The sequence below is a fragment of the Hyperolius riggenbachi genome, chromosome 9, assembly GCF_040937935.1.
Source record: "Hyperolius riggenbachi isolate aHypRig1 chromosome 9, aHypRig1.pri, whole genome shotgun sequence".
Classification (NCBI taxonomy): domain Eukaryota; kingdom Metazoa; phylum Chordata; class Amphibia; order Anura; family Hyperoliidae; genus Hyperolius; species Hyperolius riggenbachi.
The window spans coordinates 250,868,508-250,893,226 of NC_090654.1; the positions used below are offsets into that span (position 1 = coordinate 250,868,508).

The following is a 24,719-nucleotide window of genomic DNA, read 5'->3' on the forward strand; positions in this document are numbered from 1 at the left end:
ACATATGCAACGGTGCTTTTTCTCACAAACACAAAAGCAGTGGTATGTATGGTTCATTGGGTTCTAATGGAAAATAGCATGCAGTTCCTTTTATTTGTGAAAAATGGCTACAAACGTATTTGAAGGAAATGGAAAGCCTGCAGTACACATGGGGGTGCTGTGGACCTAAATTCCATATTCTGGTGTGATAAGGCATTGTGCTGTCTTCTGGCTGTTCCTTTTTTGTATTTCAGGTTGAGGATTCTCCTCACCTTCCAGAAGATGCTGTTGCTGGGAGATACTGCAGGAGGAGGAGCTATTGTGGTAGCTGAGAAGTGGTAGTTACCCGTAAACCTCTCCCATGTCAGGGCCATGGCCCTGATGGTTTCCTATCTGTGAACCTCATTGCACTGTTGGGAATCATGGCTTTTTACAACTGCCAAGCAAGGAATATCTCCCTCTGTGCATATAAATATTTTAAAAACAATCTTTTAGCCTATTACATTGTTAGTGGGTGTGTCTATAGATATTGGCAATTGGTGCTGTCTTTTTTTTTCTTGTCTACCAGCAGAAAAGATGATTACCTGCAGGCTCAAACATGAACGAATTACATGGTATCCATCATTTCTTGATCTATCTTCTGTTTTTTAACTTTTCACTTTGCAATGTATTGTTGTTGTTTTTCCCTCTACTTTCACATCTATACAAAGGCACAGAGTTCTGAACTTTGGAGTAGCTCCCTCCCTCTTTCCCCATTTTGTATTATTCTATTTTTCCCGTTCACTTATTTCATAATGCTTTGTTGTGGGCTCATACTTAGTGGGAGGACAGTTGTTTAATATATGGAGACAAGGTAGAAGAAAGCGCACTCAGTTTGTGAATTGTGAAATGTGGCCAGCCTGCCGTGCTGTTGTAGTGCTGGTTAGCCCGTATGGTTGTACCAGCTCGCAGGCTTTGTCCCTTTGAGTCGGGGACCAGGCTCGTGGCAGCCGGGATTCCTTCTTTCCTCTCCTCTCACAGCTGTGGATAGCGCCACTCGTCATACAGTCACCAGCGTTCTGCACTATGTAGGTGCTCAGTGGCTGCAGTGGGCGCCAATAGTAAGAGTATCTTCCCTTTTTGGAGGAACTGGTGTGCAAACTGTCCTCCAGCATGAACGCTTCCTGCACTCTGCAGGTGCTCGCTAGCTGGTGGAGTATAAAGGAGTTGGCAGGGGTCAGGTGCAAGACCATACAAGCAACAATATACTGGGAAGCCATGTATTGTAAAACACCGTATTATACCACAGACAAACTGTTTGCCTATTCTATCACAAACAAACTGTTTGTGCTATAATATGGTGTTTTACCTTACACAGCTGGGTGCAGAGTGCAGGTAACGCTCATGCTGGAAGGTGGAAAACGGTTTGCAGATGTGAGAGGAGAGAAACAAAGGAAACCCCTTGCCCAGAGCTTGGTCTCTGGCTTCAAGGGACAAAGCCTGGGAGCTGATAAACCCATACGGGCTAACCACAGAGGCGTATCTAGAGGGGTACAGGCATGGCTCGTGCCATGGGCGCCAAAGCACCAAGGGCGCCATGCCTGGTCCTGTGCTGCGCCGCCATACTTACTCCTGTGCTGCCTCCCCATGCCTGCCCCTGTGCTGCTCCTCCTTGCCTGCCCCATACCTCCCCGTCACTCAGACATCAGATCACATTAATTCTGTCATCTGGGAAACATGGCTACTTATGTATGTAGGGCGCACTTGGCTTATTCTTAACAAAGAGGACAGAGAGGGAATAAGAAGAGATATTCCAAGAAAAGTAACTTCAGCAACATTCTAAGCCAAAAAACACGGGCAACCATAATACATGTACACAAGGACGGATGCTGTTCTTAGAGGGGAATTGGGCTCTGACTGGGGAGGGGGGCCCAATTTCTGTGTTTACCATAGGCGCTATATGACCCAGATACACCCCTGGCTAACCAGCATTACACTGAGGTAAGATCACATACCTATGATTCAGCTGCAGCGAGATTTGGGCGCAGGTTAAAGCCGATAAACGGCTCACCCTGCTCCTGCACAGGTCCCCGCTGCGCAAATTACTATTCCCCCTCCAGGCCGCCATGGATAGTGGGGGAAAGACGTAATTTCTGCTTCCAGCTATTGCTGGCAGCCGAATTACAGTGTGTTAGAGTATTTTGTGCTCCATCTTCTGACAGCGCCCGGCGGATCGCTCAGAAACAGCCGTATCAGTCCGCCGACAGTGCGTACACACGCCGGACTGTCGTTGGAACGCCCACCCAGCGGGAGGCAACGACGGATCCATCGTTGCCTCCAGTCCGATGTGTATACGGACCTTTAATGTTAAGGACTTGAATTTGATCCTCTGATTAATTGGCAGCCAATTAATTTATTTGCATAATAAAGTCTACATATGTTTTCTCATGAGGCTGTATCCATGACTTCTGCTCCTGTTTATGCCTTCAGTATGGTAGTAGTAGAAGATATAAAGGAGCTAGTGGCAGGGATTCTGTGAGACAATAACTATTAGTTAGATTACCAAGAGAGAATGGAAAGGTGGGGGGCGTGAGAGGGAGGAGTAACATCTGTTTATACAGAAAAGCATTCATTACAGAGGAGGTACCAGTGTAGTTATCCATCTGTGCCCATAGTCCTGAATATACCTGGCAGAAACCTCCATATGGGAAAGTCAATGCCAGCTGCTGAAACTGAGTAAGGCCTAGTTCACATTATTATTATTATTTATTGTATTTATAAAGTGCCAACATATTACGCAGCGCATATTATAAAGCGCAATCGCAAGCACTGAGCGCTTTTGTGAGCGATTTTTAAAGCAATCTTCCCAGCGCTTTGTGAGCAATTTGCAATTTTTGTAAGGGCTTTTGTGAGCGCTTTTGTTTGGCGATTGGAGTTTTCTTCCTGCAGACAATCAGGACATGAACTCTGTGACCTGGAACTGAATATGTAAAGTAATTTTGGAAGAAAAGCACATTCAAAATCGCTTTTTCAACGCTTAGCAATTTTCCTATGCCTTGCATTGAATCGCAAACGCTCAGGAAATGGTGCAGGACCCGCGTTTACAGTTGGAAAGAAAGCTCATTGCTTATGTGAGAAGACTAGTATTGAAAATCATTGCTCAAGCGCTTTTAAAAAACGAAAAGCGCTCATAGAGTGAACAAGCCCTAACCACGATTCCGCCTCTGTGCGCTTATCTGCAATGAATATTTCTGGGTGGTCTGTACTCCAAAGAGCAAAGCTGCTACGGTTTTAAGAATTGCGGTATAAGCTCACCCTCAATTATGAAAATCCATAGCTGGATGAATATAAAGATAATAATTTGGGTGGTCTGTATTTAAAGGAGAATAGGTGTCAAAGAATTACAATTTGAGCTTACTGCCAGTTTTGAACATTTAAAGATGAATGGAAATATTTAAAAACAAATGAAATTTGCTTAAATGAATACATATATTTCTGTAGAGTAAATCTATGTTGGTCAAAATTTTCCTAAGAAATCTAAGTGGATGTCATTTTATTAGCTTGCCACTAGAGGTCCTCATTAGTCTACCAATGCCAACTTCAAGCAAACCTAAAGAGAGAAAACTCACTTCATGTTATTCGTGTGTAAATACATGGTATATTTGAGACCGGTAAAAAAAAAGGGCGCTGCAATAGACTGTAATGTGAATTACGGCAATTTGGGTGTCGACAAAAGACGGAACCCAAATTATGAAAAAAAAAAAAACAGTGTATTTTGTCCGCTAACAATAGCTGGCAGCTGAATTGCATCTTAACCCTGAGGCCAGTTTCACACTGCACACAGAAACAGGCCTTTGGGGGAATACCGCATAGCAATGGCATCTGGCATCCGGCCAAGCAGGAAGTCACAGCCACTTCCTGTTCGGCAATCGATGACGTGCACGGAAGGGTATCCCTAAAATAAGCTTTCGCGCATGCACAACGCAGTTAATTGAGGTGTTTTTTTTAAAGTAGACGTGTTACGATAGACTAAGGCCCGGTTCACACTTGCGGTGGCCCTCCGGAATCGCCGTGCCGGAGCCGCACCGCCTGCAGAACGGACGGAACGGACGCACGGCAAAGCAATTAAAGCCTATGCGTCCGTTCACATGGGTCCGTTCTGCAGAACCGGAGCCGGACCGGATCCGGCCCGGATCCGGACTCCGGCCTCCGTTCCAACATGCGCTATTTTTTCATCCGGCCCCTCCGGCAGCCGTATCCGGGGCGGAGCCGGACTGCACCATCCGGCCAATACAAACAAATGGGAACCGGAGGCCGCACAACACACTGGCTGAGAAATCCGGATGTTCTACCCCACTTCCTATGCGGATTTTTGCGGCGATATTGGCTGGGGACACATGGGCAAGCATTTTGGAGTGGAGCAGCACGAGCTGGAGGTGTTGGCAGGATGTTGGCAGCATGTCGGAGGTGGAGGTGAGTGCTAAACAGCAGAGGGCCTGATTCCACAGGTCCCCCTTCTGCTGACCTCCCAGACCCCAACATTTTTTTTTTTTTTTACGTTAACTTTGCCAAACGGATCCGGATCGCATCCTGATTACCACCTGATGCAACCTGACCGGATCGGATCCGGATCAGAACCGTACGGTTCCGATCCGGATCCGGTCCGGATCCGGTCAGGTCATCCGGTCCGTTTGGCAAACAACTGCTAATGTGAACCGGGCCTTACATGACTTCCGGCACGATGCAGACCGCCGGCAAGTCTTTTACAAATTTGTAAAAGTTATTTACAAATAAATGACTGCAAAGTGGGGTGTGCGTAATTATTCAGCCCCTGAGTCAATACTTTGTAGAACCACCTTTTGCTGCAATTACAGCTGTCAGCCTTTAAGGATATGTCTCTACCAGCTTTGAACATCTAGAGACTGAAATCCTTGCCCATTCTTCTTTGCAAAACAGCTCCAGCTCAGTCAGAGTAGATGGACAGCGTTTGTTAACAGCAGTTTTCAGCTCTTGCCACAGATTCTCGATTGGATTTAGATCTGGGCTTTGACTGGGCCATTCTAACACATGGATATGTTTTGTTTTAAACCATTCCATTGCTGCCCAGGCTTTATGTTTAGGGTCGTTGTCCTGCTGGAAGGTGAACCTCCGCCCCAGTCTCAAGTCTTTTGCAGACTCCAAGAGGTTTTCTTCCAGGTTTGCCCTGTATTTGGCTCCATACATCTTCCCATCAACTCTGACCAGCTTCCCTGTCCCTGCTGAAGAGAAGCACTCCCAGAGCATGATGCTGCCACCATCATATTTGACAGTGGGGATGGTGTGTTCAGAGTGATGCGCAGTGTTAGTTTTCTGCCACACACAGCGTTTTGCATTTTGGCCAAAAAGTTCCATTTTGGTCTCATCTGACCAGAGCACCTTCTTCCACATGGTTGCTGTGTCCCCCACATGGCTTGTGGCAAACTACAAATGGGACTTCTTATGCGTTTCTGTTAACAATGGCTTTCTTCTTGTCACTCTTCCATAAAAGCCAACTTTTTGCAGTGCACGACTAATAGTTGTCCTATGGACAGATTCCCCCACCTGAACTGTAGCTCTGCAGCTCGTCTAGAGTAACCATGGGCCTCTTGACTGCATTTCTGATCAGCGCTCTCCTTGTTCGGCCTGTGAGTTTAGGTGGACGGCCATGTCTTGGTAGGTTTACAGTTGTGCCATACTCCTTCCATTTCTGAATGAACAGTGCTCCTTGGGATGTTCAAGGCTTTGGAAATCTTTTTGTAGCCTAAGCCTGCTTTAAATGTCTCAATTACTTTATCCCTGACCTGTCTGGTGTGTTCTTTGGACTTCATGATGTTGTTGCTCCCAATATTCTCTTAGACAACCTCTGGGGCCATCACAGAGCAGCTGTATTTGTACTGACATTAGATTACACACAGGGGCACTCTATTTAATCATTAGCACTCATCAGGCAATGTCTATGGGCAACTGACTGCACTCAGACCAAAGGGGGCTGAATAATTACGCACCCCCCACTTTGCAGTTATTTATTTGTAAAAAATGTTTGGAATTATGCATGATTTTCGTTCCACTTCTCATGTGTACACCACTTTGTATTGGTCTTTCACGTGGATTTCCAATAAAATTGATTCATGTTTGTGGCAGTAATGTGACAAAATGTGGAAAACTTCAAGGGGGCCGAATACTTTTGCAAACCACTGTATATATTTTTAAACTTTTTTGTTTATGTTGTCATGCACGAAAACACACTTGAAAATGCACAAAAATGCAAATGCGAAAACGCACACGAAAAAGGGATGCAGCATCCAAACAAATGTAACACTGCTGTCCAGATTTTTTCTGCATGTGAATTCTGGATAGAATGGAAAAGGGCCCCATGTAATAGATAGAGCCAAATTAATCCATGCCATGCACTGATGAGGATCAAACAATCCGAAACAGTCTGCATGTTGGATTATTATGGCTCTGTACAAATTAACAAGCTGACACATCATTGCATTCCAGCGGTTCTGGAGGTGTGTTTAGCTTCTATGGGTACAATGGTTAATTTGCATATATTCAGCAGTGATGCACTGGGAGACATCTCAAACTCACTCCAACCTGAATTATAGCAAATTCTTTCTATTTTAAAGAGAATCTGTATTGTTAAAATCGCACAAAAGTAAACATACCAGTGCGTTAGGGGACATCTCCTATTCCCCTCTGTCACAATTTCGCTGCTCCCCGCCCCATTAAAAGTGGTTAAAAAAAGTTTTAAAAAGTTTGTTTATAAACAAACAAAATGGCCACCAAAACAGGAAGTAGGTTGATGTACAGTATGTCCACACATAGAAAATACATCCATACACAAGCAGGCTGTATACAGCCTTCCTTTTGAATCTCAAGAGATCATTTGTATGTTTATTTCCCCCTGCAACTCTCATGCACTGAAGTGTCAGGCTGATTCTTCCAGCAAACAGCTCTGCCTGTGTTTGTAATTCCTCAGTATGTGAAAGCCCAGCTATCTCAGATGACGATTTATCCAGCTTGTAAAAGATAAGAAAGGAGAGAGAAGCTGCCTTAATCTAAATAACACACAGGCAGTGTGAATAGAGGGGGCCTGGAGGGGGCGTGCATAGCAGAACCACAACACTGAAGAACTTGGCAGCCTTCCAGACACAGGGTGACAAGTCCGACAGGGTAAAAAATAAGCTGATTTATTACAGAGATGGTGATAGTAGAAAGTGCTGCAGTAAGCCAGAGCACATTAGAATAGGTTTTGGAACTTGTAGGATGGTAGAAAACCGGATGAAATTTTTGTTACGGAGTCTCTTTAAGAAAGCAAACTTTTGTTTATATGTAATAGGGAGGCTGACATATTTTTCTCATTTAAAACAAAACAAATTGCTTAAATGTCCTGCTGATCCTGGCTGGGAGCACAGTTGTGTGCGTTTCTGCTGTTTTTCCATTGGCGTTTTTACTGCTTTTTTGAAACATTTTCGTTTTTAATAATTAAAGAATGAAAAAATACGTTATGAAATCCTTTTTTCACTTTTTTTTTCAAAAATGCGTTTTCAATTTCCCATGCGAAAGCACTTTTTGCAAATCACATGCATTTTGCATACAGTATGCAAAAAGAAGGAATTTTCTGTGCAATTTTAAAATGCACATAAAATCTCATTGGAATACACATCTGAATGTGATCTTTGTGTGGCCCTTATGGTACCCATAAACAATACAATATAAACATTCGATTTTACCGTTTTTTCGACCAAAATGATCGAATCAAATGAAAGTTGAAAAATTCTGTTTTTTTTTTTATCTAGAAAAATTGTACCTTGAGGGTGCCCATGCATTCTATAATTTTTCATTTTTTGCAATTAGATAATTTAGTTTGATTATTCCGTTAGATGGAATATAAAGATTTTTCCAACATGTCTGATCGGATTTTTATAGAAATAACGGGATAATCATCCGTTTTTCTTGATCCCAAAAAAAAATGATTTTCATATTTCATTCGATTTGATCGTTTTGGTTGGGAAAACGGGAAAATCGAACGATTTTATTGTACCGTGTATGGGTACCTTGAGACTAACATTATATGAGATTGTGCATGCACTTTCTGCTATGCGGAAAACCTATGCTATCGATTAGATAATTTAGTTCGATTACTCCGTTAAATCGAATAGAAAGATTTTTCCACAGTGTCCGATCAGATTTTTATTGAAAAAATGGGATAATCACTTTTTTTTTTTTTAATAAAAAAAATTTCTTTTTGACTTTCATTCGATTCGATCGTTTTGGTCGAATAAACAGTAACATTTCAGTTTTTATTGTACCGTGTATGGGCACCATAATACTTTTAGGGTAGGGTCACACTTGCAGGAAAAAATGGCCACATTTTCCCACTGACGAATCTGCATTCTTGGCCATCTGCCAGCGGAGAACAGCAGATTGTCAGCAAAGGGGAATCTCACGCGTTGTGTGATAAAAAGTAAGCGTCTGCTCCACCCCCCACGACGAAAAACGTGCATTGCTGCCAGTGCACTGCAATAGTGAAATGGTGAGCATTATGTGTTTTCACGCTGCGGAAAATGCTTGCGATTTTTGGCAAGTGTGCCCCTAGCCTGAGGCACTGACCCTAAACAAGCATGCAGATTAGGGGTTTCTGAAAAAAGCCTGACTGGATAAGCAGCATGCTTAGTTTCAGGTGTGTGATTCCGAAAATAGTGCAGCCAAAGACCAGCAGGCCCGCCAGGCAGCTGTTATTGTTTAAGGCCTCTTTCACAGTGCGACGTTAAAGTCGCATGTTAGAAAATATTCTAACGTGGACTAACGCACAGCAATAGAAAGTCTGTGCAACATTCACAGTGCACACGTTGCGTTGTAACGTGTAGCAATATTTAGACAGTGCTGCATGCTGTGCGTTTAGCAATACATTTGCTGCGTTATGTGTGTTGCACATGCTCAGTAAGTTTTTTAGTTTTTTTTTAATGTAACGCCGTTTTCATTCCATCACTGTGCGACGAAAACGGCGCACCAAACGCAGGGCTAAATAACGTCCATGTTATAGTCTTTCAATGCGTTGCATTGGGGGCACATTATGCGACCTTAATGTCGCATCAAACGCAACGTCCCACTGTGAAAGAGGCCTAAAAGTAAATAAATATGGCAGCCTCCATATCTCACCCACTTCATGTATCCATTAAAGATGTTCTATATGTGTGGGAAGAAAGATGCCATATCTAGAATGTTTTCTGCACTCATAACAATAAACTCTTGATGTATCTGGTTGCTATGGGTTACTGCAGCCTCAGCATCCTTCTCCTCTTCATCCTAGCTTGTAACTCACCTGGAAGTCACAAATCGGTCGGCAGCTTGTGGCAGAAACCCTCAGCGAACGTTCTCAGCCATCCGCATCGTTCCGTAAGCATTTCTTTAAAAGCTCACCTGCTGAAAATAAGAAGGAGGTAATGTGAGCGCTCACCTACTACTATATTAAACCAAATAGGAAAATGGTGATGCAACAACCCCCCCATGTGACTCGACGATAACAGTAATGAGCTGAGGACAATTCCTGCCTGCCGTGTTGTCTAGTTATAATGACTGTACTACGGTTGCATGGAGGAGAATTAACACTGTACAAACAACTTTAATTGTCTTTAGTTTCCCACGCCCACAACTCAGGCTCAGAAATACATCCCTTCAGTGGATTCAGTTCTCTATATGGAAATTACTGTCACCTCTGTCAACAGCATCTCGTAAAAAATAAAACAACAAAACACTGGCGTGAAAGTGGGCTATTTATTAAACTATTTAATTGAAACCACAAAAAAAAAAAAGTTTGTGTCTATAAACTATTGATATCTTCGAGGCCCCTTTTAGGCCTCGTTCACATCAATTAGCGCAGATGGCCATGCGATCAGAACGTAACGCGTACAATTGCACGCCATCTGTGCCACTATGCGCTGCGCTGCTGATCCCATTCACTACAGTGAATGGGTCAGCACTGTGATTCCCAAAAAATGCATCACACTGCTGTGCAGCGCATATGATGGGTGCGGTAGAAGTGCTGTCTACCGCACACTATACGCATTTCTGCAGCATGTATAGGCGGAACCAAGCCTTACACTTGTCTTGCAAGTGCAGGTTGTGCTACCCTTTTTTACCGCAGGGCAACGCAACGACAATACAAGGAAATAGGACCTAGCACACTTCCCGCGTTGCATTGCCCAGGAAGTGGCGATCCACCGCCGCTAAGTCGACATTGCCACCAGACTTCTGTGGCGTTGCAAGTAATGTAAGTCAATGGGCGATGCAAACCTTTTAAAAAGGTTGTCTGCATCACGCATGCGCATTCCAATGGAATATGTCGGGAATCCCAGTGACATACTTCCTGTCCAGAAGTGCATATAACCCTGTCAGCGCACGTTGCTGCGATTGATTGTTTGAGAAATGCGACGGGGGCGGGGCATGGCACCGCAGACACACCAGCCAGGTGTAAAACTGGTCTGACAGTTTTAAAATCCCAGCTTTTATAAGGGGAGCCTACGGCGACACCATTTTTTTTCCCCGTTTCACCATAATCCTTACCCAAGATGCTTTGCCATGTCTCAAGTGACACAGACACTGCATTATGTACATACACTTTCTCTATATACACAGAGCTTTTATTGCATAACAAGCATGCAGTCATCGCCATCCATTAACTTACGTTAGCAACCGCAGTGTGAACGGAATTGTCTGACAGCTGTGCAAATGCTGGCGTTCAGATAAACCTGTCTTTAGTCTGCATGATAAAAAGATATTCAACTGCTGGGGGAAAAAATATCTATTGTGGTTTGAATGTAACACCTTACTGTGTAAATAAAACGAGAAGCTGTGTGGGTGGAACAGCGGCGATGTGGAGAGTACTTTCTTTTTGCAGCACTGTGGTCTCATGGGCCAGGACACTATCTGCATGGAGTTTGTATGTTCCTGCCACCTTCGTGTGGACTTCTTCCTGCCACTCTTATTTCTTTCCACAACCCCAAAACATCCAGATAAGTCAATTGTTACCCCCCCTCCACTCTTTAAAAAAAACTAAAGTTGCTTGCAGTATGCAATAGGGACACAATGTAAACTACATTACAAACAAGTGAACTTTTAAGCTTAGATATGGTTCAATATATCATCTACAACAATGCCACACCCACCTGCTGAGAGGAGAGGAAGTGAACTGTAGTGGAGTTTACTAAGCAAATCTGGCCCATGAAACACGAATTGCAACCCGACTGCAGATACAATTTAACTTTTTTTTTATTACCATATTTATGCACTTTTTCTCCCCCCAAAAAGTCCCTGCATCTTATATTCCAAAGACACGGAGTCCCCAACTTACTATCGCCCGCCGATATGAACCGCTGACCAACCGTGACACCCTTCCTTGTCCTCCTGTGTGGTCCTCTGTTCCCTGCTGGTCTTCTCCATTCCCCTGTGTGTAGAATACTTAGCAGCACAGCGGCTCACCTCACAAACGATTCCAGAGACAGGCCCAGTGCACACCAAAACCGCTAGCAGATCCGCAATACGCTAGCGGTTTTGGGAGCTGATTTCAGAGCGATTCTAGGTATGTTTAGAGAGGTTATCTAAACATACCTAGCGGTTTTGGGTGCGTTTTTGTGTAGCAGATTACACATATTGTTACAGTAAAAGCTGTTACTGAACAGCTTCTGTAACAAAAATGCCTGGCAAACCGCTCTGAAGTAGCGTTTTTCAGAGCGGTTTGCGTTTTTCCTATACTTTACATTGAGGACGAAACGCTTCCGAAAACCGCAAACGCGCAGCAGGAGGCGCGCTTGCGGCTTGGCAAAAACCTCAAACCGCCGGTGTGCACCATCCCATTGCAATACATTAGCCAAGCGTTTTTCCAGGCGGATGCGGCCGGCGGATCGCTCCAAAAACCGCTCGGTGTGCACTAGGCCACAATCAGCAGACCTCTCATCTTCCAGTGTGGCTCCCTCTAGTGAAGGCTTCTGCTGATTGCGTCATCAGCAGAAGCCTTCACTAGGGGGAGCTGCAAGGAAGATGAGAGGTCTGCTGATCGTCACTGGAATTGCTTGTGAGGTCAGGTGAGCCGCTATGCTGCTAATTATTTTACACACAGGGGAGTGGAGGGGACACGGGGGCAGGAGCAGACCAGCGAGGGCGCTAGGAAGTGACACGGGGGCAGGAGCAGACCAAAGAGGGGGCTAGAAAGTGACATCATCAGGCGCCTGTAGGCTCGTGCCTACAGTGCCTTATGGTAAATCCAGCCCTGTTCACAGTTGGGGCCTGGAACCCACTACAAATTGCAAATCGCTAGCGCAATCGCTAGTGTTTTTCATTAGTGTTATGTAAGCGATTTTATGAGCATTTTCCGTCGATTTTGGGAGCGTTTTTAAAAAGTGTAAGCTTTTTGCCAGCGATTGTGTAGCAATTTGCGATTAGCGATTTTAATTCTGATTGGTCCTTTCAATGTATCATCATTTGTGTACAGTTTATAGTCATTTAAAATCACACTCAAATCGTTATGTGTAGCGATTTATGAGCAATTACGCCAGTGTTTATATACTTTACATTGAAACGCAAACGCTCCCAAAATGTTCTGTGATTGCAATTTTGTTATTCGCAATTGCTCCAGTGGAATTTGGCCCATCCATTAACATTAGCTGAGCATTTAGGGAAACCGCTAGCGTTTTGAATAACTCCCAAAACGATCAAAAAATCACTCTAGTGGGTTTCAGCCCTCAATGTGATATCAACATACACAGTGCTTCCAATTAGCGATTCACTTTTTTTTTTTTTTTTTTCAAAAAACTTTATTATACTTTCCAAGTGTCCGACTTTTGTCTGTAGCCACACCCCCTAAAGGAAGAGGTCATATCTGCGTTTCTAGGACCAATCAGAGAAGTGAATGTGACCTATTCTGCTTAGGGGCTACAAACAGAAACCAGAAACACGGTTTAAGTATTAAGTATAAATTATATTTAAGTATAAGTATAAATATGTGTATTTAAATTTCCAATCATTGGCCCATCAAATCGCTGCAAAATCGTTTTTCAACGCGATTCTGCAGAGTTACTATACACAGCAGTGAGCACATAATGCTGCATGTCCTGCGGTTGCAATTACCCCTAATCGCAATCGCACTAGTGTGTTCACCACCACTCACTTTCATTGGCAAGGCGTTTTTGGTGTAACATAAAGTGCTCCAGGTAACACAGAAGATGCAGTACATTACCGCTCAACCTCCACAGTAATCCCGGAAGTGCACTGGAAGTCTGACTTTTCGGCTTCGGAGCGGTTCGATTGTTCCAAATTGCACAGAAGCTCACCATGACAAGAATAAAAGGGACCTAATCAAGTGCTTAGAGTCCGAAAGGTGAAAAGCGCTATACAAAAAAACACAAGACAAGTCCTGCTAACAGATGACTGATGTCATCCAACTAGAGCATACATGTCAAACTCCGTCCCGTGGGCCAAATCTGGCCCTCAGAGCCATTAAATTTGGTCCCCAAGTGGTTTCCCCACTTTGCATTATGTTTGGCACACTCTAGTCTAGACCACCAGGGAAGCTATATTGGAGGTGAAGCCCTAGATCAGCAGGAAAGTCATATGGGGGAGGTAGGGGGACAGCACTAAACACTAGGGAACTGTATAAGGGAGTGTGGGGGCCACTAGATACTGGGGAACTGTATAGGGGAGAGAGGTGGAACACTAGACCCCAGGGAACTGTATAAGGGTTGCAGGGGAGCCATTAGACACCAAAGAGGTGGCCAGTAGACATTGAGGTTGGTCCGCGACTAGGTCCCAGTGTTCTATTCTGGCCCACTTTGTATTTGAGATTGACACCCCTGAACTAGAGAAAGCCTAAAGCTATGTTCACACAATAGAGAACAATCGCTCAGAATCCTAGTAAATCGACCAATCATCGTAGACAAGACGTGACCGACTGACCCTCAACAACGGAAGCAAACAACCGATATCTGGAGACGGTCATGATCCATCCTGTTGGATTTTTTGACCAACCATCGTTCATTCAAAAGAGTTTGTACAGCACATGCCACAGTCGATCGTTCATAATCGCTCATGTTCATACTGATATCGATCGCTTAAGTTAATTGCACCTCAGACGTTACTTCCGCATTATCAGCCAATTCGATCTTTTTTGAATTGTTCATGGGTGTATACAGTTCGGTCGTTTGACATTGTTAACCTTCACTGATCGTTCATTGGTCAACAGTCGTTTAGAACAATTTCCGTCTGAGGAGTGTACAGGCTAGAAACACACACTTTTTTTGCATGCAAACTCACACTACAACAGAAAAAAAACAATGTTGGTCAATGGGGTGGTTCAGCTGAATGCAATGTTCACATGGAGGAATAAACGTAGGTACTTTTCGTATCATAATATCACACATCGCTTGCTTTTTCCCTTAAGAAGTATCAACTATTATTATTATTATTTAGTATTTATATAGCACCAACATCTTCCACAGTGCTGTACAGAATATATTGTCACTAACTGTCCTTCAGAAGAGCTCACAATCTAATCCCTACCATAGTCATACGTTTATGCACTGTATTTATCATGTAGTGTATGTATCGTAGTCTAGGGCCAATATTGAGGGAAGCCAACCGTACTGCCCAATTACTGTGGGATAAAGCAAGTGCAACGTGCAGAGTGTGTGAAAAATTGCATGTACAAAAACGCATGGGTTTTTCACAAAGACAAGTGTCTCTTCCGTGCAGAGCGGCCAGCAATCTAACGATATCTTGCAAAATCTACGATTATTTGGCTGTTTGCATATGTGTGTACCCATTCCCAATCGTTGCTCATAATCTGTCAGCATCGTGATAATGACTGTATAGTCATGTAACACATTTTTGTTTACATTTTTTGTATACTGCCATGCCCACTATCACGATACATGACCGCAACCAATCACACAGCACTATTTATGTAGAGCAAGATACCTGCAGAACTCTGTAGTCCAAGGCAGCCAATCAAAATACTGCTTTCTTTTTTTTTTTTTTTTACTACTTTAAAGGACCACTGTTGCGAAAACCTTAAAATGTAAAATATATGTAAACAAATACAAATAAGAAGTACATTTCTTCCAGAGTAAAATGAGGCATAAATTACTTTTCTCCTATGTTGCTGTCACTTACAGTAAGTAGTAGAAATCTTACAGAACCAACATATTTTGGACTAGCCCGTCTCCTCATGAGGGGTTCTCATGGTTTGCTTTATTTTCAAAAGCACTTAGTGAATGGCAGTTGCTCCATCCAACTGCCCCAAAGTGTAATCATAAAATTTTAAATATAAATAAACATATACGTATAAGAAGTACGTTTCTTCCACAGTTAGGGCCCGTTTCCACTATCGCGAATTCGCATGCGTTTGCGTGCATGCGAATTCGCATAGCCAATACAAGTGGACGGGACTGTTTCCACTTGTCTGGATTTCTGGGCGTTTTCGTCCGTGGTAAAAATTCGCATGGCAGAGCCATCAGAATTCGCATACCGCTATGCGGGTGTATGCGAATTTTCATGCGAATTCGCATTGGAATCAATAGAAGAGCACACAGGCACTGCCATGGTTAAATTCGCATACAGCGTCATTCATGCGAATTCGCTTACACCCGCATGCGAAATTCACATCCGCATGCAAATTTTTACCGCGCCGATTCGCACCGCACAAGTGGAAATGCAGTCTAAAATGAACCACACATTTATTTTCTCCTATGTTGCTGTCACTTACAATAGGTAGTAGAAATCTGACGTTACCAACAGATTTTGGACTAGCTCATCTCCTCATGGGGGATTCTCAGCATGGCCTTTATTTTTTATCAAGTCACTCCCTGAAAAAGATTTATACAAAGATGCTGGTCACCCTCTGTGCTCACAGTACACTTTTTGGGCAGTTGGATGGAGCAACTGCCAACCACTAAGTGCATTTGAAAAAAAAAAAAAAAACACATGAGAACTCCCATCAGGAGATGGGCTAGTCCAAAATATGTTGTTTCTGTCACATTTCTACTACTTATTGTAAGTGACAGCAACATAGGAGAAAATAAATGGATGGTTCATTTTACTCTGGAAGAAACTTACTTCTTATATGTATGTGTTTATTTATATTTAAAATGTTATGATTTTCGCGACAGTGGTCCTTTAAAGGCAAGGACTGTGCGTAGGGTAAGAGAAATGAGTCTCACATGCACATTCAAGCTACGTACACACATGTGATAACTGTTGGCTGAAACAGGCAGTAATAACCATTTCAGCAGATGATCGTTCTGAGTGTACAGCGGCAGATGATCGATACTTCTTCGGTATCGGGAGGTGTTAGGATACGTTCAGTTGGGTCTTTAACAACCCCCCAATGCCAGAGCATTACTGATCTCAATGCTATTTCCACCCCCGCCAACCGATCAATGCCGCTCTGTTGTTTGCCTATCGTTCCCTGCCTCCATAGCAACAGAACACATCGCTAGCCTCAAGGCTCGGGATGCATCTGTACAGCATCATTCCCCGAATTGTCAACCAAGAGATTGTTTGCCAACTTTCCTGTCAGTAAATGGCTTCTGAGAGCAGGAAAGAAATAAAAAAAGGTCAATAGTTCATAAATGTGAGCTCTGGCATACTTCAATGGATGTGTCATTGAGCGGAGACAATGAAACAGTAAAAACTTAAAAACTAGATTTAAATATAAAATAAAACTGGGATATCTTTTAGAAAAAAAGTCATGTTTAGGAGAAGGAGGACAAATACAATTGTTTTTCCCTTCAGATTATTTTCACCTTGGATGTCCTTTAAGAGAACTCCATATACCTAATGTCATCTCAGCCAGGGCACAAATGGCATTGTCTACTTATCCCCATCTCCTGGCTAGAGTGTGCCCAGGCCCTTACAGTATCTCCCACCCAGCAAACTAACCCCACTAGTCGTGCCATCGTACCAGGACCCTAAAGGTTCATACACACATCAGACTATAGTCTTTGGAAAATGAAAGATCACAGACCAATCTTACCACCCTTCATGTAGTATGAGAGCCATACTCTACACAGTCTATTCTATGGAGCTGAACTCCCCATCAGAAAAAAATCTTTGCAAGATGCTGCACACACAGATGCTGTACAGACACAAAAGATCAGTATCTGCAAAAGATCAGTTCCTGCCAAAGATCCGTTCCTGCAAATTGCCTTCATAGTCTATGAGATCTGCAGATCATCATACACACCTTGTTTAACTGACATTCATCTGCAGATCAGACAATCATCTGCAGATCTGAAAATCCATCCTGGTGGATCTGATCTGCAGATGAATGTCTGTTAAACAAGGTGTGTATGATGATCTGCAGATATCATAGACTATGAATGCATTTTGCAGGAGCGGATCTTTTGCAGGAACAGATCTTTTGCAGATACTGATCTTTTGAATGCGTACAGCATCTGTGTGTGCAGCATCTTGCAAAGATTTCTGTCTGATGGGGAGTTCAGCTCCATAGAATAGAGTGTGTAGGTATGGCTCTCATACTACATGGAAGGGGGTAAAATTGGTCTGTGATCTTTCATTTTCAAAAGACTATGGTCTGATGTGTGTATGTGGCCTAAGGCCTTCACAATTCACTGAACTTTCAACCGTCAATGGGCTCATTTAATGCGTTTTTTTACATGCAGGAAAAAAAACTTAATCTGGAGCCTAATTTTGCAAATTGTGTGTGCGTTATCATTTGGCTACTGTGGCGTGTGTGTTGTAACGCAGATGAACGCGCATCCTGTCTGTGAAACAGCTTGTGAGAAAACGTGCAGAAGTGTGTTAAACAAAAATTGCATATATCCATTCAGCTAATCTATATATTCGTGGTTATTATTAGTATTTTTCTATTATACATATGTGATGTGTCATGGAGATCTGAGCATTTGGTGTGATGTGTCACTACGTCAAAAAGGTTGGGAACCACTGTCCTAGGAGATATCTCCAGAGAAAAGGTGAATTGCATATGGGCCTGTATGTGTGTGCATGCATATGTGTCTGTGTGTGTGTGTGTGCGTGCACACGTGCAAAGTGGATGAAGGGGGCACAAAAATCAGGTTTCGCTCAGGGCGCTGTGAAACCTAAGGCCGGCCCTGGTCCCAGGTCGCAGAGTCTCTAACTGTGCTCCATGAGCACTTAGCTGCCCTAAGGAAGATCTGGTGTTAGGCCGGCTTCACGCTGTAGTTTGGCGGTGCGGTGCATTACAGTGCAGCGACCACACTGGACTGGCAAAAACAGGCATTCCGGGATTATTGCGTTAGTACGCGATAATCCCCGTCTGGCGTCCGGGCCAAACAGGAAGTGACGCTCACTTCCTATTCAGCAATCGATGACGTGCGTGGAAGTTGATTTCTAAAATACGCTTCTGTGCATGCGCGACGCAGATAACTGCAGTGGTTTTTTTTTTTAGAAGTATGCATGTTACTATAGATTTACATGACTTCCGGTCCAACGCAGATCACCGCAGGAGTCGCGCGGTAGCGTAGGTGCGTTATATAGGGCACTTCTGGCACAGTGTACCGCAACGTGGGGAGTGTGAACTCCCCCATAGAGTAACATAACGCTGCGGTGCGCTGCAGTAAAGTTACCGCACCGCCTCAGTGTGAAAGGGCACAAATTCATTTTCAATACTAATTCATTAGCAGTAAAATTTCGCACTGCAATCCATCCCATTTCTAATATGACGACTCCATGGTATTGCTGAAAGTTTTGCATATACAAAAACGAGGAAAGGAAAGTGAAATAGTGGTGACTACCAATCCTTTGAATGGATGGAAAGAGTGCATTATCCTGAATATACTTAATTAATTATACTTCTAGCCTTTAAATGAAGGCTAGAACCTTTCTAGAATATTAAATAAAAACAACCAGTGGGACAGTTAACCGCCCCCCGCCCCTCCCATTTAGAATGATAGTACAGCACCGACAATTTGCACCACGCGTTATAGCCGCAGTGCGCTCTCCCCCCCCCCCCCCAAAAAAAAATGCCCTCAGACTCAGTATAGATAGGTAGCCAGGTATAGGTGCCCCAGTATAGGGTCTCATGTTTAGGTGCCCTCAATATAGGTTGCCAAGCATAGGTGCCCCTGGTATAGGAAGTCAGTAGAAGGTCTCCATCGACCATCGGACCCATAGGTAGCCAGACATAGGTGCCTCCAGTATAGGAAATCAGATGTAGGTGCCCTCAGTATAGGTAACCAGCTATAGGCACCCCCTTGGAAGCCGTTGCAGTGATTCCTAGTGGTTTGACCTGAGGTCAAACCACTAGGAATTGCTGCAGTGCTGTAAAATCACCGCAGGACTGTGTGCAGCGATTCCTAGTGCGATTACACACGCGATGCTTGGAAGTGGTGTACAGTAAAGTGTACAGCGATTCCAATTAGTGATTCGCATTTTTTTTCAATAAACTTTAATATACTTACCAGTTGTCTGGCTTCTGTCCATAGTCACGCCCCCTAAAGGAAGACGAGTGCCTGTGACCTCTTCTGCTAAGGGGCAGGGCTATGGGCAAAAGCCGGATATACGGACGCCCGGTAAGTATAAATATCTTTATTTAAATTTTCAATCACTGGCCCCCCAAATCCCTGCAAAATCGCCACGCGCCATCGGCTCCTGATCACTGAGGGGAGATGTCAGCTGTTGGGTGCGCACGATTGCGGCGGGACACTTCGTTTACTGAGACGCTGAATCTATGCCCAGTCAGAGCAGCAGCACCACCTGCTGGACGTAGATTGGTACTACATCGTCCCCATTAGGTCAAAGTATTTGACCTAAGCCTGTTGGCCCTTATATTAAAGAAATGTGGCAATGTTGTACTATCAAGATTGTAGGGGGTAAAGCTACTGACAGAGTAGGAAAAGTGTCACCAGGACCTTTCTTTGGGCATAGGCATGCTAAGCAGCTGCCCAGGGCACCGCCTGCTGTAAGGGTGCCTCGAAAACCACACTAAGCACACACTATGAATTTCTCATACACCAATGTTTGCTTCATGAAGAAAGAATTGGGGTGTAATTGAAATACTTAAATGGCAATCTCTGTTTAGCATAACAGTGGTGTGACAGGCTATATTGTTTTGCTTACTGTACTGCTAATTGTAATTGTTTCAGAATTGTTCTGTCTTGATTCTGACAACATTTCCAGATCACTAAGAGAATAAAAGGCAGTAACCCAGGTGATAGATAAATGGTATAAGATTTTCCTTGAGATCTGTACTCAATAAGGTTTCTGTGTGTTTGGGGTCTGTACAGTGCATATTCCCTGGTTATAAATGTTGTATTCATGATTTGATAACTTATAACTTATTGCATCATGAATTATATTTACATGTTTGTAGATAGCCTAGATATTGGGTCTTGATACCTGGAAATTCAATTTATGTACAGTAGGTAATAATTTATATAGCCAAAACGGGGGTAGGGCGAGGTAGGGATGGTCAACAACATGCAAACAAATTCAAATTGATGCAGCATTATGCAAATTTTGCATGCAAATATATGCAGCTTGAACATGAACCAATCAAATCCTGCAGAGGTAAACTTTGATTGGTTCATTTTCAAGCTGCATACATTTGCATACAAAATCTGCATAATCATTGCATCAACTGCATAATCATTGCATTTCATTGACCATCCCTACTAATCACTACAAAGGAAATTCCGAACTAGTGATATATTGGTCAGAAAAGCAAAAAAAAAAATCAGTAAATTAGTAAATCAGTTTTTATTTGCAAGCAAAATCAATGGTGATTGCATTGCAGTCTATAAATCGGCCAATCAAATTTTGTGCAATTTATAATTATTTGCATCTCACTGACCATCTCTACTGTACACATCTATATAATTGCTAGGGGCGGGCTGGGGGCAGGAGCCATTAGCCTGCTGAACATTCGTCCTGCTACACAGAGTTTGCACATAGCAGTGGGCGGCTACAAACAGCCGAATCTGTCATTCGGGAGATGAAGGGGCTCTTACAGTGACCTCTGAGCTACCTGTCACTCACAGAATGTGCCGCTTGCCATCACTAATCACTAACTATCCTCAGAGGAGTCTACAATCAAATCCCTGCCGGATTTCAAGCAAGGCCACAAAGGCCATGGCCTAGGGCACCAGGAAAGCAAGGGGCGGGCTGGGGGCAGGATCCATTAGCCTGCTGAACATTTGTCCTGCTACACAGAGTTTGCACATAGCAGTGGGCGGCTACAAACAGCCGAATCTGTCATTCAGGGGATGAAGGGGCTCTTAGGCCTAGTGCACACCAGAGCGGTTCGGCTGCAGTTTGCGATCCGCTTGCGGGTGCGGATCTGCTAGGGTAATGTATTTCAATGGGCTGGTGCACACCAGAGCGGGAGGCGTTTTGCATAAACGCATACTCCCGGGCTGCTGCAGATTTTGGATTGCGGATGCGTTTTTGCCTCAATGTTAAGTATAGGAAAAACGCAAACCGCTCTGAAAAACGGCCCTTCAGAGCGGTTTGCCAGGCGGTTTTGTTACAGTAGCTGTTCAGTAACAGCTTTACTGTAACAATACATGAAATCTACTACACCAAAAACGCTTTACAAAACCGCAAAATGCTAGCTGAAACGCTGTAGAAAAAGAAGAAAAAGCGTTTCAAAATCTGCTAGCATTTTGCGGATCTGCTAGCGGTTTTTGGTGTGCACCAGGCCTTACAGACAGTGACCTCTGAGCTACCTGTCACTCACAGAATGTGCCGCTTGCCATCACTAATCACTAACTGTCCTCAGAGGAGCCTACAATCTGATCCCTGCCATGTTGGGGGGGGGGGGGGGGGGTTAGGATGCTGTCTGTCTGGGGGCAGCTAGTGATAGTGGGCCTTGGGCGATAAAAAAGTACAAATCCAGCCCTGGACGGTACATTTTGATTGGCTCCTTCATTGATCGGGAGTAAATACTGGGTTACAAAAGTTTGTGCACAAAAGACACTATGGGGCGTATGCACTGAAACATGTTAAAGGAAACCAGTGATAAATAAAAATAAAAGTTTTATACATCCAGCTCCATAAGCACGGATCGCTCCCACGCCGCCGTCCTCAGTCGCGGCCAGTCTGACGCAAGAGAAGTGTGCTCTTTACTTATCTCTCCAGCAGCCGCCGGAGAGATACGTAGAGGGCGCACTTCTCTTGGGAGCGATCGGTGCGGAGGGGGCTGGAGGAAGCCCCAGGTATGTATAAAACTTTTATCTTTATTTATCTCTGGTACACTTTAACAGAATTATGTGTGTAGCGTCTTACACACATTGAGTAGAGTGCAATGTATTGCATTCCGCTCTGCTCATTATTTTTCTTTAGGGATGGTTCACACTGGTATCCAGTGGTGTCTCGCTCAAATTCCCATCTGCAGAGTTTCCTGTTTTTGGCCCCTTCAGGGTGACACAGAAGCACATTGCACAGGCGATCCTGATGGCTACATTTAGTTTCCAGGATTAAAAGAGATGGTGGGAAAAATCAGGATTGAGCGTGGCGTTTGCGCAAATGGCGGTAAATGACGCTTAAAGGGACCCTGAACAGACATCAAAAATGAAATGCTGCACTTACGTAGCCCGTGAGATTCCTCGGCGTGTTCTGGGGCCCCTCTGTTCTGTCACTGGAGGCTCCACTTACTATGCGACCCAGCCAGGAGTTGTGTGCAATTGTGCATCTCGTAAGAGTGAACCGAGCATGTGTGGAAAGGCAACGGGCATGTGATCGAGACGGGTGCACAGTTGTGCAGGACTCCCGCTAATTGAGCCGCCAGCGGGAGAATGGAGGAAACCCAGAAGACGCAGAGGGACCTCAAGGGTCTGGAGGAAGCCTGAGGTAAGTTTAGTATTCCATTTTTGAGGTCTGTTTAGGGTTCCTTTAAGGGATAAGCACCATGGCCATCATTTAACCCTGGCAGAGTGCCAGTGTAAACTGACCCTAATGCAGTGTAGTGCAACCACCCCAATAAGGCTACTAACAGCCCTGGGAGTCAGGCATTCGTTTCGACGGGCAACAGACCCCATAGCCATTACTACATAGGTGACGTTAGCTGCTATCAGGAGCATAGGACAGGACAGAGCATCTGATCTGAAGGTGACAAGGGTAGAAGTGGCAGAAGTTAGTGCTCTTCCTCTGTGTGAAATCACCTCCTCAGGCAGTCGCCCACTCATTTTCTTCTCAGATTTTCCCATCTACAGGTCTAGAACTTTTGCAGGTCCTTTAACCCACTTCTGCTTGTCCAGACTCCGAGTTATGTAGACTTTGCAAAGGGGCACTGCAGCAGCAGCCACAGATCACACCACCCCCATCACTAACGTGAGAAGTAAGGAGCCATCAGAAGTAAAAGAGTCCCCTTTCCCCCATAAAGTGTACCTGTAATGCGGTCACCCTGCAGTCACCTCCTCGGGCAGCCCTCCTCTCATTGCTCTCAGCGCAGCAGAAAGGCAGCTCCCGCACGTGCGTCCCCCAGCTCCGGACTCTGGCAGCTGCCGCACGCTGCCTCCGCTTCCCAGACAGCCGATTGGTCCTGAGGGTGGAGCCGCGGCTACCCTGTTGCTAAGCACCGTCGTTAGGGAGCGTTACCCGGCAACGGTGACGCTGACAAGCATCCCCAGAGCATCTTCAGCAAGGAGGATCGCTGGTGGCTGCTAAAGCCAGGCAGGAGACATCATGTGAAGCGCTGTCAGAGGCTGTGCGAGCGAAAATAACACGTAGGCATTAAAAAGGGAGCGTAGGAGGTGTTTTTCCCCAATGGCTGAAAGTGATTTTTTTCTCACAAGAATATTCCCAGGTTTGCCAAGTATAACTGGGTGCTGCCTTCCCAGCTGCTCCAGATACTGACTCTGTGTGAGTCATGCTGCCGCTCGCGTTATCATTTATTTATAAACATTGTTAGAGCAGCATGGAAGGCTTATTCCCAATCAACACCAGAGAAGCGGATTATCAATTATTGTTATTATTAATCATTTGTACCGATCAGCCGCAACAATAAAACCACAGACAGGAGACGCGATTGACTGGTTTTATTGCCCCAATGGCATTTGTCAAAAAGACTGTGAGACATATTTTTATATAAATACATAAAGTTTAATATAGACATTGATCAATCAACCACAACATTAAAACCACTGAGAGGTAAAATGAATGACATTTTTTAAAGCTAATGGGATTCATTTAAAAAAAAAAAAAAAAAGATACTTACCTAAGGAGAGGAAAGGCTCTGGGTCTTAATGAGCCTTTCCTCTCCTCTCCTGGTGCCCTTGGCGCAGCACTGGTTCCCCCGCCATGGGGGACTTCAGAAGTCTTCAGGAGCCGAGTCCTCCCACTTAGGACTGCTCAAATACGGAACTGGGAGATACCCGGATAGTTGCTTTAATACTTTACTCGTCTGCTGTCTCCTGCTGTGGTCCCCATGCATCTTCCACATTGTGGATGGGCTTCCGACGTTAAGCATGGGGCGCGTGTGTGACATCAAGCACTGACCGCATGCTTTACGGGAAGCCCAGCGGCAATGTGGACAATGCATGGGGACCATGGCTGATGGGTAAAGTATTAAATGAATGAGTGGGGGGCACATTCATATTAGATGAAACAGCGCAGAGGGTGTATTGCAGTGATGGCTAACCTTGGCACTCCAGCTGTGACAAAACTACAAATCCCATCATGCCTCTGCCTCCCCAAGATATGCTTAGAGCTGTCAGAGTATTGCAATGCCTCATGGGACATGTATTTCC

At 44.3% G+C, this 24,719-nt stretch overlaps 1 long non-coding RNA gene across 1 annotated transcript in view; it reads right to left on the reverse strand.

The window, feature by feature from the left end:
• The window catches only part of LOC137532006 (uncharacterized), a 34,511-nt gene extending 11,019 nt beyond the window's left edge, over positions 1-23,492 (reverse strand). The window contains exons 1-2 of the long non-coding RNA XR_011023840.1: positions 23,359-23,492; positions 9,305-9,405 (exon numbers count right to left, since the gene is read on the reverse strand). This is a non-coding gene — a long non-coding RNA (uncharacterized lncRNA). The remainder of the gene's footprint in view (positions 1-9,304; positions 9,406-23,358) is intronic.
• Positions 23,493-24,719: the final 1,227 nt, after the last annotated feature.